Source organism: Triturus cristatus, chromosome 3_2 (assembly GCF_964204655.1).
Source record: "Triturus cristatus chromosome 3_2, aTriCri1.1, whole genome shotgun sequence".
NCBI classification, from domain to species: domain Eukaryota; kingdom Metazoa; phylum Chordata; class Amphibia; order Caudata; family Salamandridae; genus Triturus; species Triturus cristatus.
The window spans coordinates 92,364,636-92,389,346 of NC_140584.1; the positions used below are offsets into that span (position 1 = coordinate 92,364,636).

A 24,711-nucleotide genomic window follows, 5' to 3' on the forward strand; every position below is an offset into this window, starting at 1 on the left:
TGGAGTAGTTTCATTATTGATGTGGAGAGCATATGAGTGTGATGTTGCTGATTCACTTGATCCATTATTTTTTACAGGAGATAATGTATGAGTAGTTGAGCTATGAATAATTCCATCTATATTAATCAAGAGGTCAGTGTTGTCCAAAGAGCTCAACAAGTTTTAAGAACCCCATTCTGGGATATCTGAGTGGGGTATTTGTAGCAGTGTGTATCATTTTCTGTTTCTAGTAAGGCTCAACAAAGAAGTCATGTGTACCAGTTTATATGTCGTCCCAGCCATATATGGAATGCCTCTTCAAGGCAGTAATGTTTAAAACAGTGATCTGTGGTGGTTTATTAATTTCAGTCATTGTCGTAATAAGTAGTCCTAGCATTTCAGTAGAGCTAAAATGTTCCTGAACTTTGCTTGATTTCAAGTTGAGATTCTGTTTCAGCTGTTATAAGTGTGCACCTCTGTTATTGCTATTTTAGAACCACTGACGGTGTGGATGCAAAGTCGTAAGAAGCCTAAGTTGTCCTCTATTATTTGACAGTTTCGGGTTTTGTGAGCTTGGATTGATCAGTTACTTTTGCTACATCAGTCTGTGGCCTACCAACTGGCCCTCTGGTGGTTATGGGTGAGCTCCTTGAGATTGATATGGAAGTTATGCTCTCTCACTGAGTCATGAAAGCCATAACCCGTGAGTCCCAGGTTGAGACGGATTAGTCGGGTGTGAGGCCAGTTGCTCCCAAGGCTGCTTGGTCTGGTAGGTTGCTAGGAAATTCAGTCACAGGTTCCAGTTTATGTTCTGCTGTTTTTTAGTTTTGTTCAGTGAGAGTTTTTCTATTGTTAAAGCTGTTTCGATTGCTGATTCTGCTTTTTTTTGCTGTTGATGATTCTGCATTATAACTCTTGCTAGTGAAAGCATTGTGTTGAATAGTAATTGAGGAGTGTTTAGGATATGAGATCAGTTGTTTGACTTGTTTCCTTTGATTGCTGTTTCTAGATAGTCCTTGTCGCTTGTACTTTGTTGTGGTCCCTTGTGAGAGTATCTTAAAGCCTCAAGGTTGTCCTCTACTGGACCAGATAACTTTGGAGGTTGCTGCTACCAGACTGTAAACTGTGCTGGGGTTGCCTTCTCTGGGAGGATGCCATATACTCTGCCCCCGCACCAACTCCCATGTCTGTCGATGTACGTCCGGAGGTCCACAGAGTTGGCTTCCCATCTCCTAGACCTGGGGGAAAGCAACCAATTCAATAGGAGCAGCAGGAGAGACTGGCAACTGGGAGACAGGAGGCTGCAGAAGAGCACTGAGACTCCCATGGGCACAAGCACCCTCAGTGGCTGCTGGGGCCTATCTTCTCTGTCAGCTTTTTAAGGTCTGTGGATAAAGGAGAACTTGGTGAGGTCGATTTTGCCTGTTGTCCACTGACGCTTCTGTCTGGTGCAGCCTCTGCCTCTGTGAGCTTGTCTGGGCCTATTTTCTGCTGCCCCCTCTATCTCTCTGTGAGCCTCCTTAAGTTTTTGGTGGCATGGTGTGCAGGCAGTGGAGAGCCATGGGAGACCGTGGCCGAACTGCTCACAGCTCTAGGCTTGGAAAGTTAGCCAGATGCTCTCAAAGCGTGCTGCTCAAATTGCTCCATTTTCCTACCCTGGGGTGCACAAGTCAGAAGCAGCAGAAGAATGCTCAATGGTCAAAAGTCGCTAGTCTTCCCTGACCCGGCCTGGTAATCTAACAGAGAGATTTCTCAGGTTGGGTTGGAAGTAAAGCAATGGTGACGCAGGTAAATGGCAACAGAAATCACCTTACTCGAGACCAATATGATGAGGAACCAGGGTGGCAGTGGCATCTGCCGAAAGATGCAGGGGAGTGGCACAGCATTCATTGAAAACAGGATACCAATGTGTGTGTGTCTATGCTCATATGGAATGCTCCTGTATGTGGAAAACCTCATCCAATTTGCACACACTTCTGTTGGACTGCAGCATTTACTTAGTAGCCTTTCAGGTTACTCGCATGATAATTCACACAGTCAATATATCCTTCCCTCTGCTGTGACTGCAAAGAGCACAATGAGCAGAAAACAAGGGTGGCAAACAATTTCCTGTGCCACTCAGAGAGAGCGAGCACTTCCTATGGACAGACAGCTCAGAGACTGCAGATGGATGTTCATTTAAGAATCAGGGGCTCCCTCTGCCTACCTGTGTGCAGATGCCTTGACATCTGAGGCGCAGCAAGAGAAAAGGCCCTCTCCTTTAGTTTGAGCTTCAGCGCTCAAAGACAATAGGCAGAAGAGAAAGGAACATAGGTTTTTATACAACTGCACAAGGCCCTCTTCATCTGACCTCACTTGCACTGCTGTCACTTGTTTGGCGGTTGTTTCAAGAATCCTTCTCAGACTGAGGTCCAGACATATCCTTGTGTTAAGTGATGCTTCTCACAGCAGGTTCCTCTGAGGCTGTCTTCAAGCGGCAGCACCCAATGCATGGGCACAATGAAGTGTGCGTTTTCTTCATCTGGCTGTCATTAGCTTTTGTGAAGCATTAGTCTGGGTCAAACCAAAGGACATATCTGACATAGAAATTTCCTCACTTTGAACACAGAAACCGCAGTCCTACTATTCATCTCAGTCATCTACCAAATGGTAAAGATCAGAAAGAACTAATCAGCAGCCACTTGCTAACTAAGTCATGAAATTTCAAAAGGTAGCCTGTCTCCAGCCTCCTCACTTCAGTGTTAGGGTCTCCACCCTCTGGCCACAAGAAGGCAGTCAATCCACTTCCACTGTCTGAGAAAGCTATCCTCATGCTCCAGCGTATGCCATTCTAATCTAAGGACATTCAAATGGATCCCACTGGTTTTAGTACTCGCACTTTATCTCTCTGTCTCTCTCTCACAGACACACACACATGTATCACAGGCCCAGAATACAAACACATGCACTCCACATGCACACAGGATGTCAGCACAAGGGGTTGGGTCTCAAACTACAGGGGAACTTTACACGTTAGGGATCAGTAGACCATGGTTTCCTTGACACAGATAGAAAGTTCCGATCACACGATACATTATCATACAGAGTACGCTGCCACCACGTCTTTACATGATGAACACAGAAGAAGGGACAGTAGTCCTCTGTTCAGTATGTGGCAATACTTGGTGCATCCCTCCAGATCACAAGACCGGTCCAGGACCTCACATTGTCAGGGATAGGCCTAGATCTCTGTTTACACCTCTGAATAGCATGATGTCAGTGACAAAATAAAAGTTAGGATAATAGTTTCACATGCATTAGAGAATTCGGAGTAGGTAACATGCCTGTATACCAAGCAGAGAATGTTTCCCATCCCATCACTTGCCTTAACCTGGTTGATGGATGTCTGACCTTTTTTTTATTTAACTGATACAGTACCAATGTGCTGCTCTCACTCTATGCCCCTTCATTTTGCCTAAATAAATGCTGGCTGCGATCAATGATTCCTGTCGCTTCCCCAGCTATAGTTATCCTCGATCTAGGTATTACATGTACGCCAGTTTTTCACTTGACACTCAATTAGCCAAAGTGTCTAAGGTAACTGCTCGATAACAGTTGGCATATACCTGTGATAAAGATTTTGATTCAGGCCAGGCTGGATACACAAATCCTATCTACCGATCCACCCTACAGAAGTTGTGCCGCCATATTTAATTAATTCAAAACGTTGCTATGTATCCTATTTCTGGCATTTCAAGGGTTGACAGAATCTTGCCCATCTCAAAATCTCCTGACTGGAAGCCCATTTGGCCTGGAACTTCCCTCTAAGCACTCAGTATTGTTCACAATGCACCAGAACTGCTTTTACTTTTTAGCATGCAGATTTCCATTCTGCCAACCTAAAAGATCCTTGTGTTCTGCTAAACCGTTTCCATTCACTGTCGTTTGAGCAAGAACAGTCACACACGGAGACCCTGCTAAACTATGGAGCTGTGCTAGAAGCCCTTTGCACGCAACCTAACCTCGCCAGCTGTCAGAAAGCAATTGAAGAGGATCTTTAATAACTACTCTCTTGTGTTACTTTTTTAACTCCTTGTTAAGGCTTTGAGCTTGTTAAGTTTTCTTCTTAACACGAGAAGCTCTGTGTTACTGGGCTCTGAAAAAGAAAATCACATAAAAGATACCAACATTGATTGTGACAAGGTCTACTTAACTCCTCCTCAATCCTAATGTCTTCTAGATAATGGGCAGAAAGATTAAGTGAGTCTTCCAGTGGGTTCTTCGCTGCTAGGTCCCTTTAGCTTTTCATTTACATTACCTGCCTGAGAACTCTGACCTGGCCTCATTTTTTTCTTCACTATGGCTCCCTTTTAAACCCACTCTTCTTCTGTCCATCCCTCCTCTAGAGTGGACCATACACCCATTACTTTAAATCCTGTGATTGTTCTGAATGTGCCTCACCACTTCCTAACGCTAACCACCACTTCCTTCATAGGGGTTAGCTCCGCACTCACTTACTTTGCTTGCTCTCATCAGTGTTCTATTGCGCTCACACAAGAAGGATGCACCTTCATCCATTCTGGGTAGTTTCCGTGACTTCAACAATTTTCTTAATACCTTCTTTACTTTCTCATTATTACTTTTTTAACAGCAAGCATATGCTTATCGCTATTTATGTTTCTAGATGTATTTACTGGTGAACACCAGGAAATCGATTGTGCAAGCCTTGGTCACCTCTTGGGTTGACTATTCCACCTCCCTTGTCTTGAGCATTTCTGCTAAATCACTCCACAAACTCATGATAATACAAAATGCTGCTCGGCTCATTGTATGTATTGTGAAAAGACCCTGTATTAGACAGGGTCTCAAACAGCTACGTTTGCTTTGGGTAGAAAAATGGATCATCTTCAAATCTTTGCTGATCACCTTTAGAGCTGTACACAAGGAAGGCCCTCTCTTTTTTCAGCATAGATTCAACTGTTATAGGTCAAGCAGAGACTTGCCCTACAACAATAAGTTGCCCATGACTATTCCAAGAGTTACGCGAGCCACTCGTATTTGGCGGGTGAGCTATGGAACCTGGATTCCAAATCTCGGTTTAAAAAGGACCTGAAGACTTTTTAAGCAGGTGGGTCAATGTTGGAGGGAGGACCGTCGGGGGGTCAGGGGGACCACCCGGGGGAGCCTTCCTGTTGCAAAGATGTAGCCGAGCGCCGCTGAGAAGCCTCCTAGGAGAGGTCCTTCTCCTATAATCGTACCAGCCCAGTAACACCACCACACAGGACTCGAGGTTAGATTCACGAATATGCCTTTATCAAATAGTAGCACGTGCCGTTGCAATATTTACAGTGGGATCGAGAGATCCGAAGAGAGTCTCAATGTCTTGGTAGGGACAGGGTAGCGGGACAGTCTCAGTACCAGCCTGGTACGGGGTTGCTCTGCGCCAGATCTTGCTGTAGGCCGCCGGATGCTCCGGGGGCCGGAGCGGCAGGGGCTGGTCCCGAGGTAGCTCGAACGAGGGGAGCCGCGACGATGTCAGCAGGGCTCTGGTGGTAGGTCTGCTTCGGACGAGCCGCGACGAGGTCAGCAGGGCTCTGGTGGTAGGTTCAGCAAGGTCGGGCCGCGACAGCGGCAGCAGGGCCCCGAAGGTTCGTGAGGATCTTCAAGCACGAGGGAGCCGCGACGTAGTCAGCAGGGCTCAGAGCGTAGGTTCAGGATGAGTCTGTTTCCGTAGGGTCAGCCACGATCCGATCAGCATGGCTCTTGACTCCAGGATACAACTACTGTCCTGTTGCGGAGTCGCCCCAGATATAGGTCTGGAGTCCCTTGATGTCCGGCCCCTGGATGCCGGGGGAGGCGGATAGGCCGGGTTGGGAGCGGCCAGACGCCCAGCAGGAGAGGCGCCAGGCCCAGGAAGGCCGGAGGGCGATCACACCTAGGCGTTGGAGGACGGTTGGGGGTCCCATCGATACTACCCTCCTCCTGGAGTGGTGAAGTGGCCACGTGGTACCCCCTGGTCGGTTCTTGGTGCCTCGATGTCGGGGCTTCGCGAAGCCAGGGTGAGCGGGGTCGCGTACAATCCAAGATGGCGGAGCCCCGCGGTGAAGGGGTCCTCGTGCGGCCTGGAGTAGGGGATCAGGGCCACGCCACGAGGCCGGCTCCAACAAGCGTCCCCCCAGCTGAAGGCAGGGAGAGTCACCCATTTTCTTGGGGGTTCTCCTCGCCGAGGCGGAAGAATCGGGACAGGCCATCGGCGTTGGCGTGGTCGTTGCCGGGCCGGTGCTCCACTGTGAAATCCATCCCTTGCAGAGAGATGGACCATCGCAACAACTTGGGGTTCTCGCCTCGCATCTGCATTAACCACCGCAAGGGCCGGTGGTCGGTCTGTACTCGGAAGTGGGTGCCGAAGAGGTAGGGCCGGAGATTTTTGAGAGCCCATACCACGGCGAAGGCCTCCCGCTCGATGGTGCTCCACCTCTGTTCTCGAGGCAGCAGTCGGCGGCTGATGAAGGCCACGGGCCTGTCGAGGCCCTCTGCGTCCATCTGGGATAGGACTGCCCCAACTCCATACTCCGAGGCATCGGTCTGAACCACAAACTCCTTGCTGTAGTCAGGGGCCTGCAGTACAGGAGCAGCGCACATTGCAGCTTTGAGGGCCTCGAAAGCGGTTTGACAGCGGGGTGTCCAGTTCACCGTCTTGGGCTGCTTCTTGGAAGTGAGCTCCGTGAGGGGGCCCACAATACTCCCATAGTCCTTGATGAATCGCCGGTAGTAGCCCGTGAGCCCCAAGAAGGCCCGGACAGCTGTTTGGGTGGCAGGGGGCTCCCAAGCCCGGATAGCGTCAACCTTCAACTGGAGGGGAGCCACCTGGCCGCTCCCCACTTGATGGCCCAGATAGGTCACCGATCCTTGACCGATCTGGCATTTGCTTGCCTTAATCGTGAGCCCGGCCCTTTGGAGGGCGGCCAGGACTTCTTTGAGGTGCCCCAGGTGCTCGGCCCAGTGGCTGCTGAATACTGCAATATCGTCCAAGTAGGCTGCGCTGAAGGCTTCCAGCCCGGCCAGGACCTTGTTCACCAGCCGCTGGATGGTCGCCGGGGCGTTCTTCATGCCGAAGGGCATCACCCGAAAGTGGTAGTGCCCATCGGGGTCGGAGAAAGCGGAGCGTTCACGGGCGCCGGGGGTGAGCCTGATCTGCCAGTACCCGGCAGTGAGATCAAAGGTGCTGAGGTAGCGGGCTGCTCCTAGGCGGTCGATCAGCTTGTCTGCCCGCAGCTTGTCTGCCCGCGGCAGGGGATGGGCATCGGTCTTGGTGACTGCGTTCAGGCCCCGGTAGTCTACACAAAATCTAAGTTCCGGGGGGGCGCCGGGGGCGGCGGCCTTTGGCACCAGGACCACGGGGCTGGCCCACGGGCTGTCTGACTGTTCGATGACCCCGAGGGCGAGCATCTTGAAGACCTCTGTTTGGATGCAGGCTCGGACTCGATCGGGCACCCGGTAGGCGCGGTGTCGCACGGGGGGGGGCTGTCCCCGGTATCCACGTCGTGGACGCACCAGGGTGTTACCCCGGGCGTAAGGGAGAAGAGAGCAGTGAAGGCTTGCAGCAGCTGCCGGCAGTCATGGCATTGTTTAGGGGTCAGGGTGGTGGAGAGTCTGACGCCCTCCACGGAGCCGTCTCGATCCGAGGACCCCAGGGGGTCGGGTAGGGGCTAGGAATTACTTTCGCCCCCATCGTCCGTAGCCAGCAGCAGGCTCAGTTCCGTTCGGGCAAAGTAGGGCTTGAGCCGGTTTGCGTGTAGGACCCGGAGGGGGTTCCTGGGGGATTCCATGTCGACCAGGTAGGTGACAGGGCTCTTCTTCTCAACCACCTTGAAGGGCCCGGTCCATTTGTCCTGAAGGGCGCAGGGGTCCACGGGCGACATGACCCAGACTTGCTGGCCTGGCTCGAACTCGATGGACGAGGCATTTTCATCATACCAGCGCTTCATGTCCTCTTGGCTGGCCTCGAGGTTGGCCTCAGCCAGGGCCCGGAACTTACGAGTCTGGTTCCGCAGGGTCAGGAGGTACCTGTAGACGTCGGGCAGGGCACCTTGGATGCTCGCCTCCCAGCCCTCCTTGACCAGGCTGAGGGGCCCTTGGACCGGATGCCCATACAAAAGTTCGAAGGGGCTGAAGCCCAGGGATTTCTGCGGGACCTCCCGATAGGCGAACAGGAGGCATGGCAGCAGGACATCCCATCTCCGCCTCAGGGGCTCTTCCAGGCCCTTGATCATCCCCTTCAAGGTTCTGTTGAACCGCTCGACCAGTCCGTTCCCCTGGGGGTGGTATGGGGTAGTGAATTTGTAGGTGACCCCGCATTGCTGCCATAGGGACCGCATGTATTTGGAGATGAAGTTCGTGCGCCGGTCGCTCACCACTTCTCGGGGGAACCCCACCCTGGAGAAGATGCTCATCAGGGCCCGGCCCACCACGGGGGCTGTCACAGTTCGGAGGGGGATGGCCTCTGGGTATCGGGGGCGTGGTCAACCAGCACCAGGATGAAGCGGTGGCCCAGGGCGGTTCGGGGGTCTAGGGGCCCCACGATGTCGATCCCTACCCGCTCGAACGGGGTGTGGACGGCTGGAAACGGCTGGAGAGGGGCCTTGACTCGACCCCCAGTCTTCCCGCTGGCTTGGCAGGTCTGGCAGGACCGGCAGTGGTTGTCCACGTCTCTCCGCATCCGGGGCCAGTAGAAGTGGGTCACCAAGCGGCTGTAGGTTTTGTCTCGCCCTAGGTGTCCGGTGAGGGGCACGTCATGTGCCAGGTTCAGGAGGAATTCCCGGAAGCGGAGGGGGACCACCAACACTCGACCGGCCCCCAGTTCTGCGATCTTCTGCTCGCTATACACTAAGTCATTGTCCCAATAGACCCAGTGGGTTCCCGTGGGGTCCCCCGTGGTCTGGGCGGCCGCTTGCTGTCGGGCCCCTTCGAGGGACGGGCAGGTCTTCTGTTCCTGCTGGAACTCTTCTCTGGTGGGGCCCCCGTCGTGGCGCCATTGTGCAAGTTCGGGGAGTTCGCTGAGGGAGGCGACCTCGTCCGGGGGAAGTTCGGTGGGCCCGGCCTCATCGTCAGGTTCCCCCCTGACGGAAGGGGGCGGCAGCAGGGGACCCTCAGGCTCGACGGGGGCCGCTGCGGTGGCTGGTTGGGCGGTCATGGACCGGGTGGTGGCGCAGGGCCACTCGGGCAGTCCTAGCATCCTTAGATGCTCCCGGCGCTCCACCTGTGCCCAGGGGGAGCCCTCCAGGTCGTTCCCCAGGAGGCAGTCCACCGGAGCGTCGTCGCGGACAGTTACTTTTAGCAGGCCCGACACTCCTCCCCACTCGAAGGCAATCCGGGCCATCCGGCACATGGTCTCGGTGTTGTCGCCTGCCCGGACAGGGCATAGGACATGCGGCAGGATCTGTTCGGGGGTCACCAGGTGGCAGCGGACTGCGGTCACACTGGCTCCAGTGTCACGGAGGGCTTCGGCCCGTTGCCCATTAATGGTGACCCACTGCTGGTACTTCTGGGTGTTGCTCGGGAGGGGTGTTCGGGGCACCATTTCTCGGCTGCCCAAGCATACGAGTGACATGGCAGCCGGCTCCCACTCGGGGGACCCGGCGTGGTCTTCTTCCTCTTCGCTTCCCTCCCCCAGAGCTGCGGCGGCTATTTGTCGGGGAGGGTGTCCAGCGGTCCCGTTCCTTCGGTTGTAGGAGGTAACCTTGCTCCCTTTTACCCACCCTTCCAGGGCTCTGCTAAAGAAGTCCACGTACTCGACCCATGTTGTACCGGGGAGCTTCTTGCAGTCCCGGAAGCGCTGGTGGTACATCTCGGCGGATAGTCCGTAGCGGGTGAGCAGGGCCTCCTTCATGTGGTCGTACGAGGTCATCACTGCGTCTGGGAGTTGCAACAGGGTATCTCGACCCTCGCTGAGGAACCGCCCCCATAGGCCGGCACCCCAATCCTTCTGGGGTACCCTATGGGAGGTCATGGCCACCTCGTACGCTTTGAACCACTGCTGGATGTCGTCGTTTTTATAGTACTCTTTGACGACATCCTTGGGAATATGGACCTTCGCCTCGGTTAGCGGCGGAACGTCCCCGGTTCCGGGGGTGCCGGTCTCCCCCTTTTTGGACTTCAGTTCGAGTTCTTTGAGGCCCCTCTCGTGTTCGAAGGTTAGCCTTTTCTCCTCCAGTTCTCGATGCCGCTTCTCTTCGATCTCCTCCTGCAACCGCAGTTGCTCTAGGGCCAAATTCTTCTCTGCCAGCAGGAGTTCGCCGTCTAGCCGGAGTCGTGCGAGTTCCAATTCGTGTGTCCGGACCCTTTCCCGTTCTCGTAATTCTTCCGGGGATAGGCCGGCTTCCGTGTTGCTTCTTCCCCCATTAGCCGGGGCCGTGGTTGGTTGCAGGGTTTTGTCCCGGGCCGAGGTCCCTTCACCTTGGGGTGGAGTGGCTTCGGATTCTGCCCAGGCTCTCAGGGCTTTTTGCATTTCCTCTTTTGTGCCCAATCCGGTGGTCGGGATACCTTTGTCCTTACAGAACTGTTTCAGTTACTTGTGGGTGTACTCTTCCAACCGTTCTGGTTGGAATGTTGCGGTCGTGGTGGTTTCTTGGCTGCTCATGGCTCTTTTCCGTCCGGTCAGGTAGTGGGTGAGTTACTTGCGCGTACGATTTGCGTCTGGCTCGGATCCCGTCGCTGGCCACCAAATGTTGGAGGGAGGACCGTCGGGGGGTCAGGGGGACCACCCGGGGGAGCCTTCCTGTTGCAAAGATGTAGCCGAGCGCCGCTGAGAAGCCTCCTAGGAGAGGTCCTTCTCCTATAATCGTACCAGCCCAGTAACACCACCACACAGGACTCGAGGTTAGATTCACGAATATGCCTTTATCAAATAGTAGCACGTGCCGTTGCAATATTTACAGTGGGATCGAGAGATCCGAAGAGAGTCTCAATGTCTTGGTAGGGACAGGGTAGCGGGACAGTCTCAGTACCAGCCTGGTACGGGGTTGCTCTGCGCCAGATCTTGCTGTAGGCCGCCGGATGCTCCGGGGGCCAGAGCGGCAGGGGCTGGTCCCGAGGTAGCTCGAACGAGGGGAGCCGCGACGATGTCAGCAGGGCTCTGGTGGTAATTCCGCTTGGGTTGAGCCGCGACACAGTCAGCAGGGCTCTGGTGGTAGGTCCGCTTCGGACGAGCCGCGACGAGGTCAGCAGGGCTCTGGTGGTAGGTTCAGCAAGGTCGGGCCGCGACAGCGTCAGCAGGGCCCCGAAGGTTCGTGAGGATCTTCAAGCACGAGGGAGCCGCGACGTAGTCAGCAGGGCTCAGAGCGTAGGTTCAGGATGAGTCTGTTTCCGTAGGGTCAGCCGCGATCCGATCAGCAGGGCTCTTGACTCCGGGATACAACTACTGTCCTGTTGCGGAGTCGCCCCAGATATAGGTCTGGAGTCCCTTGATGTCCGGCCCCTGGCGCCGGGGGAGGCGGATAGGCCGGGTTGGGAGCGGCCAGACGCCCAGCAGGAGAGGCGCCAGGCCCAGGAAGGCCGGAGGGCGATCACACCTAGGCGTTGGAGGACGGTTGGGGGTCCCATCGATACTACCCTCCTCCTGGAGTGGTGAAGTGGCCACGTGGTACCCCCTGGTCGGTTCTTGGTGCCTCGATGTCGGGGCTTCGCTGGGGCCGAAGCCGGGGTGAGCGGGGTCGCGTACAATCCAAGATGGCGGAGCCCCGCGGTGAAGGGGTCCTCGTGCGGCCTGGAGAGGGGGATCAGGGCCATGCCACGAGGCCGGCTCCAACAGTCAACAATAATCCTTTCTGAAGCAGCTGTTTTCACTTTATGGTTAAATTCTTTTTATTAAGAGCTGCAGAAAATAAGTGCACATTATAAGGGTCGCGCAGGACCAGGCTGGGAAATAAAGCAACATAGTTATCTCGAGAGGAGCCTAGCGCGCAACCAAGATGGCCGCGTAGGTGCGAGGCTCCCGAGGACCTCCGCGACCTCCTGAATTAATCCTGGCGATATCCTGTCCTTGTTGAGGGGACTGTGTTGGGGAACCGGAGCTGAGGCGCCACCCGTTTTTTGGGCTCGAATCGGACCCCGAACGCCGGTGGGAGCATCGATCGAAGGTTGCGGCCTTCTCCTCGCCGGCCCCCCGGACTGGAGTAGTGGGGCGATCCGGGGACAAAGTGAATAACAGCGGCGAGCGGGGCTGGGCGACTGGCGTACCCCGCACTTTCACTTTCGCTTTTGCGCCCTCCTAGCTCTCAGGCCGGGTCGGGCTGCGGAGCGGGGTGCGGTGGTGTGGCCTTGTCCAGGAGCCCGGCTGACCCGCCGGCGGTGGGTTGACCCGCGGTTCGGTGGTCGCCCCTGCCCCCCCTGGCACCCGTGACTTGGTTTAGCGGCCCGTTTGGGAGCTTGGCACGACGGGGGAAGAGCCAGCATGTCCACCAAACAAGATGGCGACCGGGCGAAGGTGAAGACGACCCGCCGTGGCACGGCGCACCAGGCCAACAGTATGGACCGCTACACGCTTCAGAAGGGTTCTCCGGAGACATCGCGTGCATCCCCGGTGGGCCCGACGGAGGCATCTGCTCATCCGGTGGATCTGACCCTCCGGGACGTCATGGGCGCCATCGCAGAGATGAAGGCCTCGGTGGACCAGCGTTTCGACACCTTAGCGCAAAAAATAGACTCGGTCCTTGTGGATGTGAGCCTTGTGAGGGCAGACTTGTCCAAAACAAACGACCGAGTCGACTCCCTGGCCCACACCACAACGAGCCTCACGACAGACGTGGTGGCCCTCCAGAAGGAGGTGCGCCGGCTTGGCCAGGCGAGCGCCCTGATGGACCGGCGATTGGAGGACTCCGAGGGTCGGGCCCGAAGGAATAATGTCCGTATTGTGGGGGTGCCGGAGGGACGAGAGGCGGAGGCGGCGGATCTTTTCGTGGAAGATTTGATCCTGACCCATCTCCAGCCCCGGGGGCTGAGTAAGCTTTTTGCGGTGGAGCGTGCTCACCGGGTCCCCGGGGGCAGACCTAAGACTGGTGCCCCGCCGCGGCCGCTCATTGCCCGGATTTTTAATTTTCGGGACAGAGATGCTATCCTCCAGACCTCCAGGCAACAGGGACCGGTCAAGCTTGACAACATGGAGGTACATTTCTACCCAGACTTTACTCCGGCGGTCCAGAAGCAGCGACAGAGCTTTCTTGGTGTTAAACGTCGCCTAAGGGACCTGAACCTCAAGTACTCAATGCTCTTTCCAGCCAAGCTGAGGGTAGCGGTGGATGGTCGCACGCACTTCTTCGACCGGCCCGAGGCGGCTGGGGACTGGCTGGACACTCTGCCTGGAGATCGGGGCCGGGGGGGCGGGGGGGGCGCGGCAGGCGAGGAGGGCCCGCCGGATCAGAATTGAGGGGTGACTGAATAGGCCTTGCTCTGGACGTTGTTCCTTCACCATTTATTGATTGCGTATGTTCCCCTCCTATGGAGGTCGCGCGGGGTCTGTTGGGGGCTTCCCTCCTCCTCTGGGGGACTAGTTAGTATTTTAGCTATGGGGCGACAGGCACACTGCACTTTGGGGGGGCTGTTTGGGCTCATGCAGGGGTGCAGGGAGGGGGGAGTTCTGTTGGGACCGGGGGGTGGGGGGGGTGTGTTGTTTGTTAGCACCGCAGGGCAAACCCGCTACTATGTTGTTGTTTTTAGGATGCTCGATGGGGGACGACCGATTGATTCGACGTATGATGGGGGGTAGGGATTTGACTGTGTTGTCATGGAATGTTAACGGCCTGGGGGATAGGATTAAGCGTGGTGTGGTCCTGCAGTACTTAAAACGTATTTCACCAGATGTTGTCTTCCTGCAGGAGACGCACCTTATAGGTAACTCCTTTCATGCAATGAATCGGCGGGGATATCGTTTGGTGGCCCATTCCGGCTTCACCTCGGGCTCGCGGGGGGTGGGTATTATGATCAAGAACTCGCTCCCGTTGGAGATTGATGAGGTACGCCATGATGAGAGGGGACGCTACACGGTTCTGGTGGGAAGAATGGAGGGTAGAGTGTTTATCTTTATATCAGTGTACGTCCCGCCTGGGTTACAAGCCACCACATTCGCGGACCTGGGGCGCCTCCTTCTGGACCTTCCGAGTGGCCTGCTGGTGGTTGGAGGGGACTTTAATGCGGTAGCCTCTGGGTCTATGGATCGCCATCCCCCTAGGGACCTCCCCCGGGCACAGGCGTGGCTGCCCGGCCTTTTGGACACGCTGGGCCTGGTGGATTGCTGGCGATTAAAGCATCCCGCACTGCGACAGTACACCTTCCACTCGGGTGCCCATGGTAGCCTCTCGCGGCTTGATTACATCCTTGTCCCGGCGGCCCATGCAGGGAGGGTGGGGGAGGTGCGCCATCTAGCGCGGGGTATCTCAGACCACTCCCCATTGTTGTTGCATTTCGATGTCTTCCCGAGGGGGGATGGCAGGGTGGCCCCAATTAATGCATGGTATCTGCGCGACCCCACCATTCGTGCCGATTTGATCAAATCCTTACAGCGATATTTCGACGAGAATGTGGGGTCGGTCTCTTCGGCCATCTCCCTGTGGGAGGCTTTCAAGGTAGTCCTTAGAGGGGAGGCCCTCTCCTTTATCTCCCATGCCCGGCGGCTCGAGCGGGAGGAGGTGACCAGGGTAGAGACCGAGATTGCAGAACTGGAGGGTGACCTGGGGAGCGGGGTAACAGACGCCAAGTTGCATGTTCTACACCTAAAGCAGGCGGCCTATCGGGCCCTCGTCACGGAGGCGGCCAGGGGCCTCGGTAGAGAGCAGCAGGGGCGATTGTATGATGTGGGTGATAAGGCTGGCAAATTGATTGCATGGTTGGATAAGAGGGAGAGAGCGAGCCGCGTGGTGCCTTTGATTGAGAGTGTTGATGGTGCGTGTGTCACCGAGCCGGAAGCCATTGTCTCCTGCTTCGCGGATTATTTCCGCGAAGTCTACTCCCCGGTTTCCCCCTGCTCGGAGGAAGATTCCCATGCCCTGCTTCGGGACATCGCACTGCCCTCCCTAACGGTGGAGGACAGGGATTCGCTGGACGCCCCTCCCACCTCGGACGAAATTGCCTTGGCTATTCGCTCGGTTGCATCCGGCAAGGCCATGGGCCCCAATGGTATTCCCATCGAGCTCTACAAGCTACGCCCGGATGTGTTGGCGCCCCACCTGCGCGCGATGTTCCTGGCGGCCCACTCGCAGGGTTCCCTCCCGCCGGACCAGCGTCTGGCCACAATTGTGGTGATCCACAAGGAGGGGAAGCCCCGTGAACGTGTCACATCCTATAGGCCGATTTCGCTTTTGAACGCGGAGCCCAAAATCCTTGCCAAGGTGTTGGCCAACCGGTTGGTTGGCGTGGTGGGCGACTTGGTCCACCAAGACCAATCTGGCTTTATACCGCACCGCAACACGGCGCTCAATCTGCGGCGCTTGCACGGGGTGCTCGCGCGTGTCCCATTTGTGCGGGAGCCGGCCATCTTGGCGTCCTTGGACGCCACCATGGCGTTTGATACGCTTGAATGGCCATACATCTGGGCGATGCTGGCGAAATTCGGGTTCGGCCCGGGTTTCATTAGCTGGGTCAAATTGCTATATTCGGGCCCATTGGCGCAGGTGGTAGTGAATGGGCGAGTCTCGGCCCCATTTGCGCTGGGGAGGGGTACGCGACAGGGTTGCCCCCTGTCGCCTCTCCTGTTTGCCCTGGCCCTGGAGCCCCTGGCGGAGTGGCTGCGGTGGCACCCTTCTATCCGTGGTCTCCGCTGGACCCTCGAGCATGAGGACCGTGTGTCCCTCTATGCTGACGACATCCTTCTGTATCTCGCCTCCCCGCGTAAATCACTGATCGTCCTGGTTGATGTTTTGCGCTCATTCGGTCGCAACTCAGGCCTGGTCATCAACTGGGCGAAATCCTGTGTCTATGTGCTTTCCGGGGAGGCTCCGGCCCTACCACGGGACTGTCCGATCCAGATTGCCTCCCAAGGTTTTCGGTACCTGGGTATCTATATCACACTTGACCCGGAGGCCCGCTATGAGCGGAATTTGCTACCCCCCCTCCAGCGCTTGAAGGAGGACGTGGTGCGCTGGCGGCGTCTGCCACTCTCGCCGCTCGGCCGAGCGGCTTTGTTCAAAATGATGTCCCTGCCGCGATTCCTCTACGCCCTCCAGAATACTATGGACTTGGTCCCGGCACGCTATTTCCGTGAGGTGGAGGGCCTCCAGCGGCGCCTGTTCTGGGACGGGAGGCCGCGCATTGCTCTGGCTAAATTGACGCTCCCGTGGTACGATGGGGGGGTCGCCCTCCCGGACATTAAACGGTATTACTGGGCCTCCCAACTAGCTGCAATTAATCATGGCCTTTATGGGCCCGCCTTGAACCCGGCATTTGAGATGGATAAGATGCTCCTACCCGGTGGCGATTACAATCGCGCGCTCTACTCTGGCGCGCCCGACTCCCGTTTGACGGGACCGACGCGTGTCATGGTGCGTGTCTGGCACGCGGCTAATGCAGCTATGGGGTGGAAGGACCGTTTGACCCGGGCGTCACCGCTGTATGCGTCTGAGAGGTTGGGCTCCCTGTGGACGTCGAAGGGCTTCGAGAAGTGGGACACGATCGGAATCAGCACGGTGGGAGATCTCTGGACGAGGGGGGGATTCAAAACTTTTGAGACGCTGCAGGCGGAGTTTCAGCTGCAGGGCAGTGAGTACTTTCGGTACCTACAAGTCCGCCATGCGCTGGGCTCCGTCTTCCCGGACGTCGCATCCATTCCGGAGTCTTCCCCCCTGGAGGACAGAGTGCTGGACGGCCATGTACCGGACAGCACGATCTCCCTCATATACAAAAAACTGATCAACGATAGATCGTGCCTGCTGACTAGTCTCCGCGAGGCCTGGGTTGCCGACGGGCTGGAGCTGGACGACGAGGATTGGATTTCCGCGGTGGCCTCTCCGAAAGAGGTGGCCATCCCGGCTCGCCTTCGTTTCGTCCAGCTCAAGATCCTTCACCGGGTTTACGTGACGGGGCCAAGGCTTCTGCGTATGGGTTTTGCTGGTGACGGAATGTGTAAGCGTGGCTGTGGTGCGTTGGCGACTTTCATGCATATACTGTGGGAGTGCCCGAAGGTGGAGCGATTCTGGCGTGGTGTGCATGAGGTCCTGCGTGTGGTTACGCGTGTCGCGCTGCTGCCTGAAGCGAGGAGATGCTTGCTGAATGTATGGGAACCGAATGACTATTCGGTCCCGCAGACGCGGTGGGTGACTCTGGGATACATGATAGCTAAGCGTGACATTGCTCAATTGTGGGGATCCCAGAGGCCCCCTGCGGTGTCGGCCTGGAAAGAGCATATGGATTGGTGTATGTTTCGTGAAAAGGTGGTGTATGTGGCGAGGGGTAAGCCTGGGGCGTGGGTGAAACTCTGGGGCCCCTGGAACGCCTACCGCGGGGGTATTTGTGAGCCACCACTGCTACCGGCTGCCTCGCCTGCTCCGTCTCCCTAGACGGCCCCCCTCCCTCGGCCGCGGGCGCGCGGTCCCCCAGTCCCTGATCTACTCCCATTCCCCTCCACAGAGTTCTGCTGCTGGTTTGATCCCCCACTTATGGAGCACGTGCTGTCACTTTGGATCGCGGGTTGCCTTGCGGGTGTGGTTTTTTGGTGTTGTTTTGTTTCAAGAAAAGGGAACCGTACTGTGGGCTTGGAGCTATGTGGCCTGCACCATTGATTACTCCTGTTTCATTGCTCTGCACTGCCGAGAGGCTTTTACTGTATGTATGCAATATGCTTTTGTCATTCTAGCGGCCGGCCGGGTGGTTGTAGGCCCATACCTGTAACTTTTACAACCTGCAATAAACGGTTTCAAAAAAAAAAAAAAAAAAAAAACATAGTTATCTCTCTAGATAAACAGTTAACATACCCTCCCACCCGGAGATTGAAAGGAGAAGGAAAAGAGAAAGCGTAGCCACCCCCTACCCACGGTCCAGTTTGGTAGTGGAGCGCTAGGCCAGGAAGTGTGTCAGTCCTGGTGTTCGTGCAGTTTACAAAGCGGGTTCTGGTGCTGTTAAGCGTAAGAGAAGCAGATACCTCTGGCAAGTCAACTCGCGAAAGTCTTGTGCTAGCAAAGTGAGAAATGGCTGTCATAGGTCGCTGAAGGAGGAGCCTTTCCCTGCCAGTGTGAGAGAGATTTTTTCCATTCCCACGACATGCCATAAGCGTTGATACCAACCCGTGTGTGCAGGGATGCGTGGGGTCCTCCAGTGAATCAGTATGTTCTGGAGGTCTGTGCCTAGAGATATAGCTATCTGTTTCCCCCTCCTGGACTTTAGGGGGTAGGTGAGAGGGTTGGGCACCACTAGAAGGACATAATGCAGGGAGCCAGGGGATCTCTGTATCAAGGTGTTTGTCCACTTCGTCCAATATGTGTGTCCAGTAGGCCCGGAGATGTTCACAGTCCCAGAGCAGGTGGACCAGCGTGCCCCTCACCCACAACCCCGCCAGCAATCAGGGCTCTGTGTCGCGTCGGCCTGGTGGAGTCTCTCTGGGGTTTAATACAAGTGATAGACTACATGTGTTGCTGTGTGGCGTGCCCTAAAACATGCACCTTCCCATTCCTCGGGATTGAGGTCGCGTCCTAATTCCCGTTCCCAACGAGTCCTCCCTGCATTGTAAGTGTGGGTGTATCTGGATTGGAGCATCTTATAGAGCTCCGAAATCAGTTTCTTGTCCGAGGACCGTGTTATGAGCCAACGTTCGAATGGTGTTAGGAGCCTCGCCGCCTGTGGACAGTTGTCAGGGTGCATTGCCCAGTTTCGTACCTGGAGGTAGCGGAAGGCCATAGTCGGCCCGAAGTTGTGAAAAGGGGATGATGTCACCCTTGACAAATAAAAGGCCTAATGCGCGGCATCCGGCTTCCCGCCACGAATGAAAGGATTGTGAGTCAGTCCCGGGGATAAAATCTGGGTTATTCAACATCGACGTGAGTGGCGAAGAGAAGGTCGTAAGGTCGTGGCGTATGTTCGTCTGGTCCCAGACCGTGAGGGTTGTACATGTCACCTTGTTTGCACTTTAAAAGTAGTATTTCGTTCATTCATTACTTCATACATCTGTTAATTAAAAACCCACCTTCATTGCAGTGCCATTACTGTTCAATTGCTCCTTTTTAGCTCACTGTAAATTTATTTGATTGACACCTATTTCAGGCATGGTGAATTTTGACATTAACTGTAATTACTACTGGATATTTGTAATATTAGTTCTAATGTAGTTCGTTTTAGCAAGCTGTTTACGATGCCACAAGTGTATTGTAATTGGATCATATGCATAGTCATGCAGTGGTGCGTGCAGGCAATATTGAATGAATTAATGTAATTTATAAAGCGTAAACTCCTGCCTGTGGGCGTCTTGACAGTATAGAAATCGGATATTGCTAAAGCAATGTCAGAAACAAGTCAAGCAGATAAACCATTGCCTTCTAATCCTGTGAGAAAAGCCAGGTCTTTAAGGCCTTTCTGAAGGTGAGTAAAGACGGAGCATCTTTTAGTGTCAGTGGAGGCTATTCCAAATCACCGCTGTGGTCCTGAAAATACACCTCCTGCCCCAGGTGGTCCTCCTAAATGAGGGGACTGTCAGGTTCATGGCTAGGCCTGAATGAAGCATCCTCACTGGGACGTACCATTTGAGTTTCTCCTTGAAACAGGCTGGCCCCAGTCCGTGCAATGATTTCTAAGCCAAACAGAGAGCCTCGAACCTACAGCGTGGTCTGACTGGCAGCCAGTGTATGTTTCTGATGGCTCCTCTAGCTGATTCATATTTGGAAATTTTAAAAAGGAAATGAGCAGCAGCATTTTGCAAAGTCTGAAGCCTCTTCAGGAGACCCAATTGGAGATTAAAATAGAGACTATTACAGTAATCGATCCTTGCGAGTACCAATGCAATGGTTACAGTTTTCTGAAGTTTGGGAGGAAAACATTTTTCGATCTTTTTTATGAGCCTTAAGGAGCAAAATGAGACAGATGTAATTTTATTCACTTGGTCCTTGAATTTCAGTTCTTTATCTAACAGGAAGCCAACCATTTTTTACTTTGTTTGAGGGTTTAGGCAGTCAGTCTTACTCAGGCGGCCACCAATCCGGCGTCCAAAATTAGGGGTTGTTGCCAAAGATGATGACCTCAGTTTTAGCGGCGTTGAATTTAAGGCTGGTGTGATCCATCCAATTGCTCACATTGCTCATGCATGTTCTGAATGCCATGCCTGAGTTGTTTTCAGGTTTTGCTAGTGACACCACAATTTGGGTGTCGTCAGCGTAATACGCTAAGAAGAAACCAGAATTTTTAATAATTGTCGTGAGTGGAGTAACGTAGAAGTTAAACAGTGTTGGGCTCAATGTCGAGCCTTGGGGGACTCCACAAGGCCAGGAGAAAGGCCTTGATGTAAACTTCCCCTTCATCACATTATGTTGTCTATTAGCCAAGAAAGATTGGAGGTGATCTAGTGCTGTATCCTCTATCCCTAGACTACACATACGGTCAGCCAAGATCTTGTGGCTGACCGTATCAAACACTGCAGAGAGATCTAGCAAAATCAGGGCAGCCATCCCTCCCCTTTCAAGCAATTCCTGTATATCCTCCATAGCTACCACCAGAGCAGACTCTGTACTACATTTTTTTCTGAAACCCTCTTATTTATCGTCCAATAAAGAGTTTTCCTCTAGCTATTCTGAAAGTTATTGATTCATTACTTTCTCCGCCAACTTGGCGGCGAAGGGAAGTCTTGATATAGGACAATAGTTATTTAGGTCCTGGGCATTCAGATTATCTTTTTTTAACAGGGGCAGAATACATGCAAGTTTCCAGTGAGTAGGGAAGGTTCCGCCTGCAAATATGTTGTCAAGAATTTGTCCCAGATGTTCTGCCACTTGAGCATGGATCATGTACATTATTTTATGAGGAAAGGTGTTTTGTGGCACGCCAGATTTGATTAGTGAGTTCTTCTGAATGGGCCTTATAGGTGGAGAATCTTAATGTACCTAGAGAGGCAGTTGAGGGGTGCCCATCCTGTTGACCTGCTACCCTCTTCACAGTAAGTTTATTAAAAATGTTAGCAACTTTTTCTTGAAAGAAGTTTGCCAGCGCATCACTAAATATTTGATTTATTACTGCATGGTTAGGGCTAGCTGGTCCTACCAATTATTTTATTACTAAGAAAAAGGGTTTGTTTGCATCACAGGCTGCTTTTATATGCTCAGAGTAATATGAGGTTTTTGCTGCTAAGATACATATTTTTATGTTCGGCTAGTTTATTTTTATAGATAGTTTTCTCCTCCACCTCAAAACATTTTCTCCAATTTTGTTCTTGTCTACGACAAACCTGCCTTGATATCCTAAGATTTTCATTGTACCAGGGCTGGGATATTTTCTTAGTGTGATTTCTTGATTAGTGCTACTATGTCCAAGGCAGAATTTAGCCAAAGCAAAACAAATTCGACACTCTGCTCCAGGTTGCCATGGACCAGTGGTGATGGCATCTCTCAGTTCGGCCGGCTGTATTTTGTCCTAGGCTCTATTTGGGGTTTGTTTGATAGTATTTCTGTGCATGATCATTTTCTCAGTCTTTATCTGCCAATTAACTGCCCAATGATTGGACCAGGTAAAAGGGAGAGATGGGAGTAGAGTAATAGCATGATAGTTGGAAAAGATCCTATCTAACATGTGTCTAGCCCTATGCGTAGGACCTATGGTGATAAGGGCTAGTCCAAGCGCATTCATTGCATCAATCAATTTTAGGGAATCTAGGTCCGTTCCGCTTTCCAGATAAAGATTAAAATCGTCTAACACCAGAAAATTCAAGGACTCCATTATCATGCTAAGCTTGTCGGCAAAGCCACACCTTGGTCTTGGTGGGTGATAATTAGCAGTCCCTTAACAGACTGCGAGTCCGGCCACTGCACCGAGAAGGCTAAGGCCTCGAAACCATAAGTGGTTAATGGCTCAAAAGTAGATTACGATAAAAAAACAACAACGCCCCCCCCCTTTTTAGGTCTCGCGAGCCAAAGGCTCGAAGAGACATTTTATATGTGGGCTTCTCAAAGTGCTGCCGTGGCCTAAAGCTACAGTGCACGTGAACGTGCACGTGCGCAGCGCCATGTGTCTTTCCTCCGTAGCGATCGTAATCACGATCACTTTCACTTTCGCGGGCTCCTCTGTTGCTGACATTCCCCCCTCCCTTCTCGCCCAGCCCTTCTTGTCACCTCGGCTTGTTTCTGTTTGGCAGTGCAAACAACCCCAACGGACATCGTAAGTGGAGCGGAACACCACAATACTGCTTTCGCTACCTAACGTATCCGGCCTGCAGTTGCGCTTCCGTGCGATGATTGAGCGGTTCCTGGCATTTAATAACGCCCTGCTGTGAGAGTGTTGCTGAGCTTTCGTGTTTCGACAGCTAGTAAGGACTGACCTTGGTATCATTTTTGCATTTAATGTTCTATTGGTATAAGCACGTACTAACCCGGTACCACCACATGTTAACGGTCTTTTATTAACAGTTGACGGTTCCTACGGTCTCTTACAGTCATCTAATGAGGATGCTCACCACAGTCCTTACATATAACATGTTTATTACAATCCGAAAATGACGACACACTACAGAGAGCTGCCGAGAGTACATCTGTGGACTTTGTAGCACCCGTCAGTGTATTATTTGTCGAAGAAAAACAAAAATCGTTGTCTACTTTTATTGTGAGGGCAGCATGATCTTGGTGTAGTCGTATGGTGAAATCCATGAGTGTGCTTGTGTGCCACCGAAGCAAAGTACCGTTGCCTCGGAGCACACTGTGCAACAGTCAGAGTGCTGCACCTGGACAGTTGGGAGTTATGATGTTCACTAAAAATGTTTTGTTTGCGTGTAAAAACTATTTCCCATCCCCGCGATGCACACCGTAATCAAATATTAAAGGTCCATAAAAACTACGCATAAAACCAAGGAAACCTCTGCAGCCTGAGGTCTTCCAGTGGCAGTGCTGCTTCTTGGTTAATACCTCGGTGTCATCCATTTCTCAAAAAATAGTCGTTTTTATATTTTACTCGGCCTCCACACGTTGTGCAGGCCTGTTTCGGTACTTGGCCGTCTCTCAGGGACCAGGAACGCAGTGTTTCTGGCAGTTTCTGCCTTCTGTGGTGCACTTTACAATTTACACATCTGCTCATCATGGCCGATGTTCTCAATCCAAACTGCTAAATCATGTGCACCATGTGATGAGATATGATTGAGTGAGCTGTTTCTAAATATTCAGGCACCTCATCATTCCTCACACGTTTACTGACTTTAGGAGTTTTTGTGTCTAAAGATTAAGACTACACTGTTGTTGTGGAAACCTTACATGCAGTCCAGAGCAGTCCTGGTCACGTTCATGGTGAATGAGTGCCTTAGAAATTAATGAGGTCTTTTAGTGACCTGTCCTTCTCTAACCAGAATAGTATTTGCATTCGTGTGTCTCAAACTCTTGGTTGGTTTGGAGAGCTGCAACTGTCTTCCTGGGAGAGCGTGGGGCTAGGAGATCACCGTTGCTTGAGGCAGCATGTGTGGGACGAGGCGGCGGTTGGTTTGTTTATTTATTTTGTACATAGCGCGGGCATCACCTAGGTGCTAGAGCGCTTTACAATAGACATGGGTAGTTACAGAAGGTTCCAAATTAACGAATATTACCAAATATAGGAACACAAGGTCATAATTACAAAATAGTAAACCATTCCTAACCATATCTGTCTGGTTTGTACCAGGGTCTCAGCGCAGACGACTGAACTCCTAGTTGGCCACTATTCTAAGCCAGTGGTCGAAGTGCATTAAAAACAAGCATTTGCAATGCAATAGGTCTCGCATTTATGCGAGTTTAAGCTATTGGCATTCTTAATAACAATGCCTTTTATTTATGTTTTAAAAATAAAAGGCATTGTTATTTGCATTGTCAATAACTCAAACTCGCGTAAATGCGAGACCTATTGCATTGCAAATGCTTGTTTAAATTTCCTATCCAGCCGATGGACAGCATAACCGGGGCGGGGAGGGGTAGGGGTAGGGGGGAGTGGCTGTTACAATTTCGAGACCAGTGCTAGGATCTGCCCACGTTTCAGTGTTACACATGCCACATCTGCGCACTGTGTTTGCACTAAGTCAGAGAACTCTAGATGATGTTTCACTAGAGACCTAGGGCCTCATGTAGGTAAATAAATTTTACCGGTTCTTAAATACCGAGCCGTACCGAATCGGTAAATTAGAATCGGTAAGTTATATGTAGGTAAAAATTCGGTAACAGTTACCGATTCGGTAACATTCGGTAATCACGAATCGGAATTCACCGAATCGGTAAATACCGAGGTGGTATTTACCGAATCGGAAAATACCGAGGTGGTATTTACCGAATCGGAAAATACCGAGGTGGTATTTAGCGATTCGGAAAATACCGAGGATACTACCACCTTCCCTTAACTAAGTAGCTAATATCATAATCATGTTATAATAGAAGGTCTCTTAGGCTCAAAAATCAGCTCAGTGAAATCACATCACAGGAGCATCAGGAGCCGTCTCGCAGGAAGGCTCGTCTTCGGTCTGAATAATAAACATGATGTCTGTGATATGAAAAGCACCAACTTTCAGGTATTTGCAGCTGCGCGTGTGTCATGGCTAAATAGTGGGTCGAACAACCTAGAGTGGAAAACATG

General features: G+C 53.0%; 1 protein-coding gene across 1 annotated transcript in view; it reads left to right on the forward strand.

Moving 5' to 3' along the window:
* Positions 1–24,711, forward strand: part of ADCY5 (adenylate cyclase 5) — a 1,541,762-nt gene that overhangs the window by 852,736 nt on the left and 664,315 nt on the right. The window lies entirely within an intron of this gene.